Raw genomic sequence first — 11,306 nt, forward strand, 5'->3', positions numbered from 1 at the left:
AATTATCAATATACACAAAAAATGTACATGGTATTCTGCTAATATGCTATATATAATTATATATTAGAAAATCTTGCTTATGAGTCATGATTATATTAGTAAATTCATATGATATAATGATATATGCATGTATAATGATATATTAATGATATTAGTAATTTATATGATATAATGATATTAGTAAATTCATATGATATATGCATATATATTAAATTATTAATGATATTTAAATATTTGGAATTACATGTAACCTAAAGTCATATACCCTAAACCCTAAACCCTATACCCTAAACCATAACATGTTATTGGCTGTTTTTCAGGCTTAGTGGCTTACCATGTACCCTACCCCATCAAATCCCAACTCTAAAATTGTAAATCGGGTTAGCCTCTTTAGAGTTTCTCTGTCATTTTTCAATCTCATTTCTCAAGCCGCCACTCTTTTTCTCTGAGTTCTTTCTGTCTCCGTCGCTACCCTATCTCTCTTCGTCGCTACCCTCAGCTCACATCTGCTTAGTGCTCACCTATGCTGTGCTCGCCTCTGCTATGCTTGCCTCTGCTCAGTGCTCGCCTCTACTCTCAGGACCTCTTCTCTCTCCATTGCGATCGTCTACTCCTCTGCTCGCCTTAGATTCTCAGGCCCTCTGCTCTCTCCGTTGCGACTCTCTGCTCACCTTCTCCATTCTCCACTCTTCAGCTTCAATTTCTTCAACATTGAAGGTATACAATCTTGAATGTTAGAGTTTTGCTTTTCGAATTTTAGTTTTAGGGTTTTGAAATTTTGATTTTCGGATTTTAGTTTTAGGGTTTTGAACTTTTGATTTTCGAATTTCAGTTTACTGGATTAACATTTAGGGTTTGTTAACTTTGTTTTTTCTAGATTAACATGGAGGCTAGTTCACCATCTCCACTGTCAACCCCTGCTACAAGTTCAACTCCAATGATGGATTCAAATCCCAGTCCTGGTGTGCAATCATCAGCTGGCACAACTGCTGCTATTGCAGTTCCAAGTGAAACCCCAAGTCAAATTCTACCACCAAGTACCAAAAGGAAGCCTACCAAACCCCCATTCGAGGTATGGTCTCACTTCACAAAAATTCAGGGAGGTGATCCTAATAACCTTAGGTGCATGTGTAATTATTGTAAGAAGACCTATGCATGTAATCCTAAGACATGTGGCACCTCCACTTTGAAACACCATTTGAAAAACCAATGCCCAAAGTTTCCTGGAAAAATTGAAGGAAAGAGACAAAAGCTCTTAAGTTTTGAAAAAAATGATAGAGGTGTTACCAACTTGCAGGCCATAGGGTTTAGCAAAGAGCAATATAGGAAAGCTTGTGTTAGGATGATAATAACTGATGAGTTACCGTTTAACTTTGTGGATGGTAATGGTTTTAGGTATTTTTGTGCTATTGCTTGCCCTAAATTTGTGTCACCATCTAGGAGAACAATAGCTAGAGATATGGTGTGTTTGTTGTTGTAAAATTTTATTTACTCGCAAATATACGAATCGAGTAGTATATTAACGAGGTCGAACCTCAAGGAGTGATGACAAACGATACACTAAGCTTAAACTTAAGTTAATTTAAAACTAACCTAGTTTAGAAATTTTGTTGATTTGTGAGGTAACTTATAATGCAACTAAATTAAAAAGCAAATAAAGTAGATGAAAAGAGAATAAGGTAAATAAAAGTGCAAGAATTGAAATATTAAATCTAGAAAAGAAAATAACAACTTTTTGGTTTTAGAAACTAAACAATGGTATAAGAACCAAGATTAGGGTTCCACACCACTTATGAACATATTAAATGAAATTTTTAGTAATTTCCCCTTAAAGGAGGGTACCCAAGAGTCACTTGATGCCCTCTTGCAAAGATAAATATGAATTAAGCACAAGAGTTGAAGATTTATATGGTAGATCTTGATTTTGCTTAGAAAATACAAATTTTAAGCAACTCAAGTGAACCAAAACTAAGGAACAACTAGAGTTCAAAAATTTGTGTTTAAAACAATTAACCATAAAGCTAAAATGTGGAAAGAGGATCTAACAACCCATAATATATGACATTATGGGTGAAAAGAGGATCTCTATCTCATTTTAATATCAAAATCTAGGGCTTGTAAGATCTTAAACAAGGGGAAAATTAACATAAAGACCTCCTTTAATAATATTCATAGTGGTGCTTCCCCCTTACCTTGGTAAGGGGATTTAGTGACCACCCATGATCTTATATCTTAAATAAAATAAAGAAAGAAGTAAATGAGCATGAAATTTAAAGAACAATAAAATAAATAACACTACTAACAATAAAGTAAAGAACTATATAAAATAAAAGACATAAAGTAAATAGAGGATTATAGAAGAGAGAAGAGAGACATAATATTAAAGTTAACCATAAAATAAAGAACTACATAAAATAAAAGGCATAAAATAAATAAAGGATTAGAGAAGAGAGAAGAGAGGAGAGTGACATAATATTAAAATTTCATTAATTAAAATGCAAGAACATTACATTCCTATTCTCTCTCAAACATCATAGCCAAATGGCTTGAGAGATAAATCCTAGGAGAAATACTAGAAAAGGCATAAATTTAAATTCTAGGGTAAAAGATATGGTAAGGGCGTTGAATGTGTCTTTATATAGGCAAATACTAGGGCTAGCAATGAGGAAAAGATCAGCCCAAAGCTGGTGCAAGGCTGGAAATATCTAGAATTTCTGCCACATGTCGCATGTTGATTGGCTGAGAAGGGATATTTGTGAAAGGAAAGATGCAGAAGGAAAACGCTGGAGACAGCTGCAAGAGTGGGACACGTGTCAACACATGAGTGGATGGAGGCTTGATTAATCAAGCAATTCGTGAAGGAGGGTGCAGCGGCTTGGCTTGGCTCGGAGCTTGGACTTGCGGCTTGATGGGAAAATGTGAGATAAAGGGAGGTGGCTTGGCTTGCGGCTTGAAGCTTGGCTTGTTGCTGGCATAGGGAGTCGTGCATAATCAAACCAAAAGAGAGCTTGTTGCTGGGCGGAAGAAGAGGTTGATTCCATCTTCGCCACGTGTCGTCGTGGTATTGGCTGGAGCCAATATTAATCAAACCATTTGATTTGGGCGGAAGTGTGGTTGTGACTCTTCAGCTTCCATTGGGCTGGGCCGGCTGCTTCCTCTTTTGGGCTTCATTCTCTTCTTTTATTTCTTTTGGGCTTCCTATTTCTCATCCTACAAAATAAAAATACACTACTTAAAAATAAAATAAAATAAAAACTAAAATAAACCTTAATAAAACATTAAAACATAAAAAACTAATAAACCCACTAATTGACTAGATAAAACAAATAAGAATTAAAACACTAAAAATTGCTAAAAGAAATAGACAAAAATGTAAGATTTAAGGGTAAAAATTATATATTGAAATGAGCTCGATCAACATTTGTATGAAGATAAGAAGCTAAAATTGAAGAGTTTGTTGGCTGCCAATTCCCAAAGAGTTAGCCTTACAACCGACACATGGACATCATGTCAAAATGTTAACTATATGGTATTAACAGCACATTTTGTTGATTCTGATTTCAAACTGTACAAAAGAATTCTCAATTTTTGTGTTATCACCAATCATAGGGGGGACCCCATTGGCAAACTTGTTGAGAAATGCTTGATTGATTGGGGTATAGATAAGGTGTTTACTATCACTGTTGATAATGCATCATCAAATGATGTGGTTGTTAACTATTTGAAGCGTAGGCTTAATTCTTGGGGAAAAAGTGTGCTTGCTGGGGAGTTTTTGCATCTTAGGTGTTATGCCCACATCATTAACTTGATTGTGGTTGAGGGGTTGAAAGAACTACATGACTCAATTGCTTGTATTCGCAATTCTGTGAGATATGTTAGGTCCTCCCCCACAAGATTGGGAAAATTTAAAGAAGCGATTAAGCATTCAAAGATTGAGTACAAAGGGCTTGTGGTCTTAGATGTGCCTACAAGGTGGAATTCCACCTATTTAATGTTGGAGGCTGCCAACAAATTTCGAAAGGCATTTGAGTGGTTGGAAGATGATGACAGTGCTTATGTGAGCTATTTTGAGGAAAATCAAGGTGGGAGAAAAAGGGCAGGGCCCCCACAAGGGGCTGATTGGGATAATTCTGCTGTGTTTGTTAAGTTTTTAGAATTTTTCTATGATTGTACCAAGAAATTTAGTGGCACATTGTGTGTGACATCCAACTGGCCCTTTACTGAGTTGTGTTCAATTCAATCTGAATTGAATACATTGAGTACAAGTGGGGATCCTCTTTTGAGTAAGATGGCAGCCAACATGAAAAGGAAATTTGACAAGTATTGGGGGTCGATTGAGAGTGTGAACAAGATTCTAGTTATTGCAACAATTCTAGATCCAAGATATAAACTTGATTATGTGAATTACAACATTTCTGATTTATATGGTGTTGATGTGGCTGAAGAGTTCACAATTAGCATTAAGAACCTCTTTTTTAGGATGTGGAAACTTTATAACTCTGAAGTAGGATCAAGTGTTGAAGAATCTTCACAATCTGTTGGGTTATCTTTTAATATGATGCCTGCAAATGATCCAAGACCAGCTGGCCTCTTGATTAAGAGGCTTGCAAGATTCTCACAAATGAGAAAGGAGAAGGATGTTTTTGAGATAAAAAATGAGGTGGACAGGTACTTATGTGATCCTGCTAAAAATGTGGAAGATGATAAGTTTGATGTGTTGTTTTGGTGGAAGGCTAATAGGACTAAATATCCTGGTTTAGCAAATATGGCAAATGATGTGTTTGTTGTCCAGCTTCCTCAGTGGCTTCCGAGTCCACATTTAGTACTGGAGGGCGTGTTGTGGATACTTATAGGAGTGCCTTGGACACTAAAACAGTGGAAGCCCTTGTATGTTGCCAAAATTGGCTTAGTGCAAATGCATTAACCTTGTATACAGCCCCCTTATTTGATGACTTACTCTTCTTTGAGACTTTGCATGGAGGGACACAATCAACACGGGCAGGTATACATGTTAGTTGTTATGATTCATGAATTTGTTTTGCTGATTTTAGTGTGTTCATTATTTAATTTAAGCTCTCATGTTTATTTTTCTTTGTCCAAATATGCAGAAGTGACCTCTAAAGTTACACAGTTGGGAAGCAATGTTCTGAATATGGAAGACGTTGATTAGAGGTATATATGACTTTGTTTTGGTGATATGATGTTATGATTTGTTGTTGATATTGATGATGGGAATTGTGAATTGTTTCGGTCTAGGTTTTGCTGCCAATTGAAGTGACTAAAAAAGAATGAAGAATGAGGAAATGAGGATTAAGGAGTTGCTGAATGCTGACTGGCTGGGTTGCTACTTGATGCCAATTGATGTTTTATTTAAGTTGGACTATTTTATTTATGCTTGGACAGTTGGACTGTTATTTATTTATGCTTGGATTGTTATTTATTTATGTTTTTTAAGTTCTAAGTTGAAATTAGACTATTTGGAAGTTGGAACTTAGAATATTTGGAATGTGGATTTGGATCATGGATGAACTTTTTAAGTATGGATGAATTGTTTTTATGGATGAATTTGAGGATGAACTTGTAATTGTTTTTACTTGTTGTCTTTTGGGCCTCAAATTTGTCCCTTTTTTTTTGTTTATATGGGCCAATCTCAACCTGTCTACCTGACCAAACCAACATGATCACAGTTGGTTTGGATTGGTTTGGTTTCCATCCTTTGATTGGGTTGGTTTGGGTTGTGAAAATAGGAAACTGTAAGGATTGGTTCAGTCTGCAGTTTAGGCCTAAACCCAACCCAAACCGACCCGTGTCCACCCTTATGCGTGCGTACTTGGGTCCTGGGGTTTAACGGAAATTTCTTCCTCATTCATATCTTTACTCAGTAATTAATTTTCCAATCCACGTAAGGTACGTTGTCCCTAATAAAACAATATCCCACATTTCCCACTTGAATTTGGACTTGGTAATGGTCAATAAGCGACCGCGGGCAACGATGGTGACATCCATTGACCAAAATAAACAAGTAACTACTTTCTACTTTTGCTTGAGCACATGAGTGTTTTAGATGAAAAATGTATTTATACAAGTTACAAAAAAGACTATAGTGATACTTGTGCAATAGTTCATGAATTCCAAAATGAAATTCATGGACTAAAGTGATACTCGGGGTATAAATCATGTACTATTGCTATAATTAACTCTTAGATTTAGTTTAAGAGATATGATTGTCTTCGGAAGGGTGAGTTTCATACAATTCTTTTGTTCATATGTGCTTGGTAAATAACAAGCTACTTGGACCACTTGGTCACTTGACATAAATTAAATGATATATCAAAATTAATTAATATTCTTCATTTATTAAACAGTTCAAAAATCAAGGCCTCCTTGTTTATAAAATTTAGTTTAATAATCCATAAGAGAGATACCAATTGCATTAAAATATTTTATGGAAACGAAAAATTATGTTACGCGTGCGGAAAAAAAAATATATGCAAATGATATCTACTTATGAAATGTCCATGAAATAAAATGATAGAAAAACAAAAACACATAGGAGGACTCGTCTCATTGAGCTGGGCTATAAACAAAGGCCAATTTCAATCTTTTCATTAGGAAGGCCAGGCTGGCCCAAGAAGCCTACAGCAAACAAGATGGAAACCATCAACGGTCAACTGACCCCAAATCCTACCCGGTACATAAAAAACAATCAAAGACAAAGAACGCGATGGCGTTTTCGCAAATTTAGGTGGCCTTTTCGCGACACATGCTCCTCCATCTCACTCACACTCTCTTCGTCCAGCTGCGTCAGCTCTCGAAACCAAAGCGTTTACGCTAATTTAGTGCTTTGCGCTTCCTCTGTTTCGTTGCTAAGAAAATCGAGGACAGGAAACCAAAGCGAAATTTGTCTGTTGTTTTGTTTTATCTGTTTCCATTAGGAAAATTTCCTCAACTCTAACTAAATTGTATTTTGGGTGGGCTTCATTTGTCCTATAAAGTTAGTAAAAGAAAAAATAAATAAGTCGTTTCTGTTTAAATTTAAGTGAAGTCGAATTGGTTTGCTTGTTTGCCCATTTGATTTTGAATCCTTCAATAGACTTAAGCAAATGGCAATAGTGCGTGAAGTCTGTGAACTTGAACTTGGGGAGTTGAAGTTAAGCATGAATGATTTCAATTGTCATATTATCTGCAACACATTAAAGCCGAGCCGAGCTGAATATATGACTTTGTAAATGTCTCATGTACAATGATCATCTTGTCTAGTTTGATCAACAAAATGATGATCTGGCCCGAGCCAAGCCGAGGTGAGTTGTACAATCATCATCTCGTCTGGCCGAGCCGATCTGAGCTGTACAATCATGATCTCATCTGGCCGAGCCGATCCGAGCTGAAGACTTTGGAAGTGATGTTCCAGGTTCTAATAGAATGCTTAATGGTTGAGATGTGACTGGAGAAAGATGATCTCCAAATCCGAGCCGAACTGATGGTGTCCGAAAAAGATGATCTCTCGAACTCCTGGTGGATCCCAATGTCAGTTCGGATCGGACATGGGTAACTCGGAGGTAAGAGCCGATCTCAGATGTACATGTTGTTGGCATTGCTAAGCTGAGATGATGACACATATGGCTGGGTCTGACCAAGTTGACCATTAAAAAGTCAGAGCAAAAACGGGACCTGGTGTGCCACGTGTTGGTCTGTGATTGGCCATTGAATCCATGTGGATTTATCCACAAACAGAAGTCCCCCAACTTCCGATCCAAGCGCAAAAAACTTAGATTGAAAGTTGAGAATTTTCGGTGGAGGTGGATGTTTGTAGCCGAGTCGGATCAACCTTTGGAATTTTGAAAAGATCGAGAAGAGAGCGTCCGAGCTGACCTGGTTTGACCTGGTGTGGAGTACAAGAGAATATGAGATAAGTCAAATACTCCCAGCTTGGCGAGCATAGGTGAAAGTATAAAGGAAGAACCAAGTATTCTCAGCTTGATGAGCATAGGTGAGAGTATATAGGAAGATGTGATGAGCCAAACACTCTTAGCATGATGAGCATAGGCGAAAGTACAAGGGATGTTTAGAGACCTTTCGAGTTTTTTCCTGTTGGGCGCCGGGACTGTGGCCAGTCGCTCCGGCTTGGACCAAGTGTTTTTAGAGACCTTTGGAGTCTTTTCCTGTTGGGCACCAGGACTGTTGCCAGTCGCTCCGGCTTGGACCAGGTGTTTTGAGAGACCTTTGAGTCTTTTCCTGTTGGGCACCGGGACTGTGGCCAGTCGCTCCGGCTTGGACCAGGTGTTTTTTTAACTTCAAAATTTGTGAAAGTTTAAATTAAGTTTTCTATTCACTTAATAAACTTAATTAAAATCACTTTCAGTGATCGAACCCTAATTTTTATTTTATATGATCATTCAAGAACTAGTCAAACAGACACAACTCTGACGATGCAATAACTAAAATCTGAAACTCCAGATTGACTTGTAAAATCAAACCAACTTTAGTAAATACCACAAGTCAGAACACACCAAGGAATTGAGTGACACCCTATGCACTCAAAGGATCCATCAATGTAGGCATCTCAGTGCTATCAACAACTAAAGTGGTGTGTGGACAGATTTAACAAACTTTGATTTAGCATTCATGGTCTAAGTTAACAGACTAAAGTGAAGTGTGTGATCTTGTGAAGTTATTTTCAAATTAATAATCAGCAACATATAGGAAACAAATCACAAACAAGCCACAAGATTGTTCACCCAGAAAACCACTAACGGTTAAAAACTGGGGGTCTTTCCAGCTGACCAAGCAATCCAATAACAAGGGTCTCAATACAAGAAATCACACAACATGCTCATACACTCTAGTCCTAGTACTAAGTGGCAACTGCTTACCATTGTGCATCCTTGTGCAAACACCTTGAAGCTAGCAATCAATCTTCATGTCGTTGGCAGCTCCTCCTTGGGCTCTTCAACGCACGGCACCGATTGCTCCCAAGCAAGTGGATTCAATGATATGGATGAGAAATGATGTGCAAATCTGGATTCTATAAAAATCAGCCTTCTCAAGCAAGAGTCATGAAAAGGCTAATGGAGAATCCTTAAAACTAAAATCTAAATGAATGTGTTTATGAATATATGAAAAGATTTTAAACAACACTCAAACCCATTCAGCTTTTAGATGAAAAATCAACTTAAGAAATTCATTTTGTTTTTGGAAATCAAAAGCTTTTTCTTACTTGATAAAGGATGAGCACTCACCCAAAATACCCACTGAAAAATATGCTCATCAACACCCTCGAAAAAGTCTGAACGGATCCCACCTATACCCGTACACCACACACGCAAATTTCATGTTTGCCCGAGCCACGTGGAAGCCATTCAATGGCTGTCCACAAGAGATGGAAAGAGGGCATATTCCTTTTGTCCTAGAGGGGTATTCTAGTATTGCTAAGGATAGGAATGAGGAGCTGTAAAATCAAAAATTGCTTTATTTTGCAAAAATCAGAAACGGGGAAGATGATGAATAGTGCTGATGTGTGTGTAAGTGTGTGGCGTGAATGACTGAGATACAATCAGAAATGATTGATACAGTGGGGGAACCAAGCCATGTGCAATGCACATGCATGTTTAGTAAAAAACAGAAAATGGGCTTTTAATGAAATGGGCTTTAAAAGTAAAACCCGAAATGACCCCACTGCAGTAACTGTCACATAAGTATCAGCCACTGTACGTGAAGAACATTGTTCTTTATGTTCAGTGAATGACTAGTCAAATAGACAAAAAACTGTTATTTTCATGAATTGAATGAAGTGCAGTATACCTTGAGTTTTTGTTCATTCTTGACTTCTTCAATACAACTGATCTTGTCCTTAATCTAGCCTAGAGCTTGTGAGTGATTAAATAAAAATAAATACAATGGTTTTGACAAGGAAAATAGCCAATATAACAAATCCTAGAAACTAACAATTTGAGAATCATAGTGAATGTAAATGTGTTCATTTATATTTGTCAAAAGAAGATCAGATCGGACAGTCCCCGATCTTGATTAAGTCAGAGGAAATGTCTAGCATATCATCGTAGAATCAGGCGAACACTTCAGTATTTGTGCGTAGGAATGCAAGTATGTTTGAGCGTTGAGCTGAGCTGATCTAAGTCTTGAGCTGATCTGAACAAGTTGGTCTGGTTTCTCCTTGAAAACCGGGACTTCTTCCCAATCCCTAACAGGGAGAGGCCAAGCCGATCTAGCCGAGCCGATCCTAAGGGCCGGAGGTGAAGTCAAAGGTCTCAGCCCTCAACCTATATGAGCATCCCTGGTTTCAATGGTGTTGGTGGTCTTCCTTGGGTCAGTTATCTTCACCTTTGGGGCTCCGGTCAAGAATTGATTAATCTTGCAGCTCGGGTGAGAGTCTCTATTGCGTCGCGAAGAGAGTAGCAGTTGTTCGTGACATGACCATGGTTGGAATGGTACTTACAATAGATATCTTCCTTGATTTTGTCCTGAAGTGGACCTCGAATCTCCTTAGGGACCGGGAGCTGATCGTTGATTTTGGAAAGGATATCCTCCAAGCTTGTGTTCAACGGGGTAAACTCATGGTACTGAACTTAACGAGGCTCCCCGCTTAGGAGTTGGCGTGACTCCGCAGTTTTGGTCTTCTTCTCCTGAGACTGGGGATTTTGGTATGAGGTTTCTTCCTCCTTCCGCTTGGGAGTTGACTGGTTGGTTTTCAATGCTTTCACTTGAGCGTTCCACTCTTCAGCTCGAGCCCATTTGGTGGCTCGTCGTAAGTGGATGGGAGATCCCTCATCAGATGTGATCTGAGATCACCGCCAAGAAGCCCTTGCATTAGGGCGTTCCGAACAGCTCTATCGTCATACTCATCACACTTTGTATATTCAACGTTGAAGCGGATGAGATAGGTTTTTAGGCTTTCTCCTTCCTGCTGCTTGATCAGTGACAGGTCGTTCAAGTTGTAGAGTCGTGCAGATACAACTTGATATCTTGATAGGAAGGCCTTTCTAAGATCGGCAAAGGAGTCGATCGAGTTTGGTTTCAAAGTCTTGAACCATCCCCTAGCCAATCTTTTGAGTATAGATGGGAAGATCCTACATTTGGTAGCTTCAGACACTCCACGGGCTTACATGGCGTATCTGAAATTATCGAGATGATCGTAGGGATCTTTAATCCTATCATACTGATCCATCTTTGGGGGCTTGATGTCCCTGGATACTTCGGCGTTGATGAGCTGATCTGTGTATGGGAGGGGGAGCTCTTCACTGTAATCCCCTCTGCCAGTGTAGTTTCTGGACTTTTCGACTTGGCCGAGC

This window comes from Dryas octopetala, chromosome 2 (assembly GCF_963921425.1).
Source record: "Dryas octopetala chromosome 2, drDryOcto1.1, whole genome shotgun sequence".
Taxonomy (NCBI): domain Eukaryota; kingdom Viridiplantae; phylum Streptophyta; class Magnoliopsida; order Rosales; family Rosaceae; genus Dryas; species Dryas octopetala.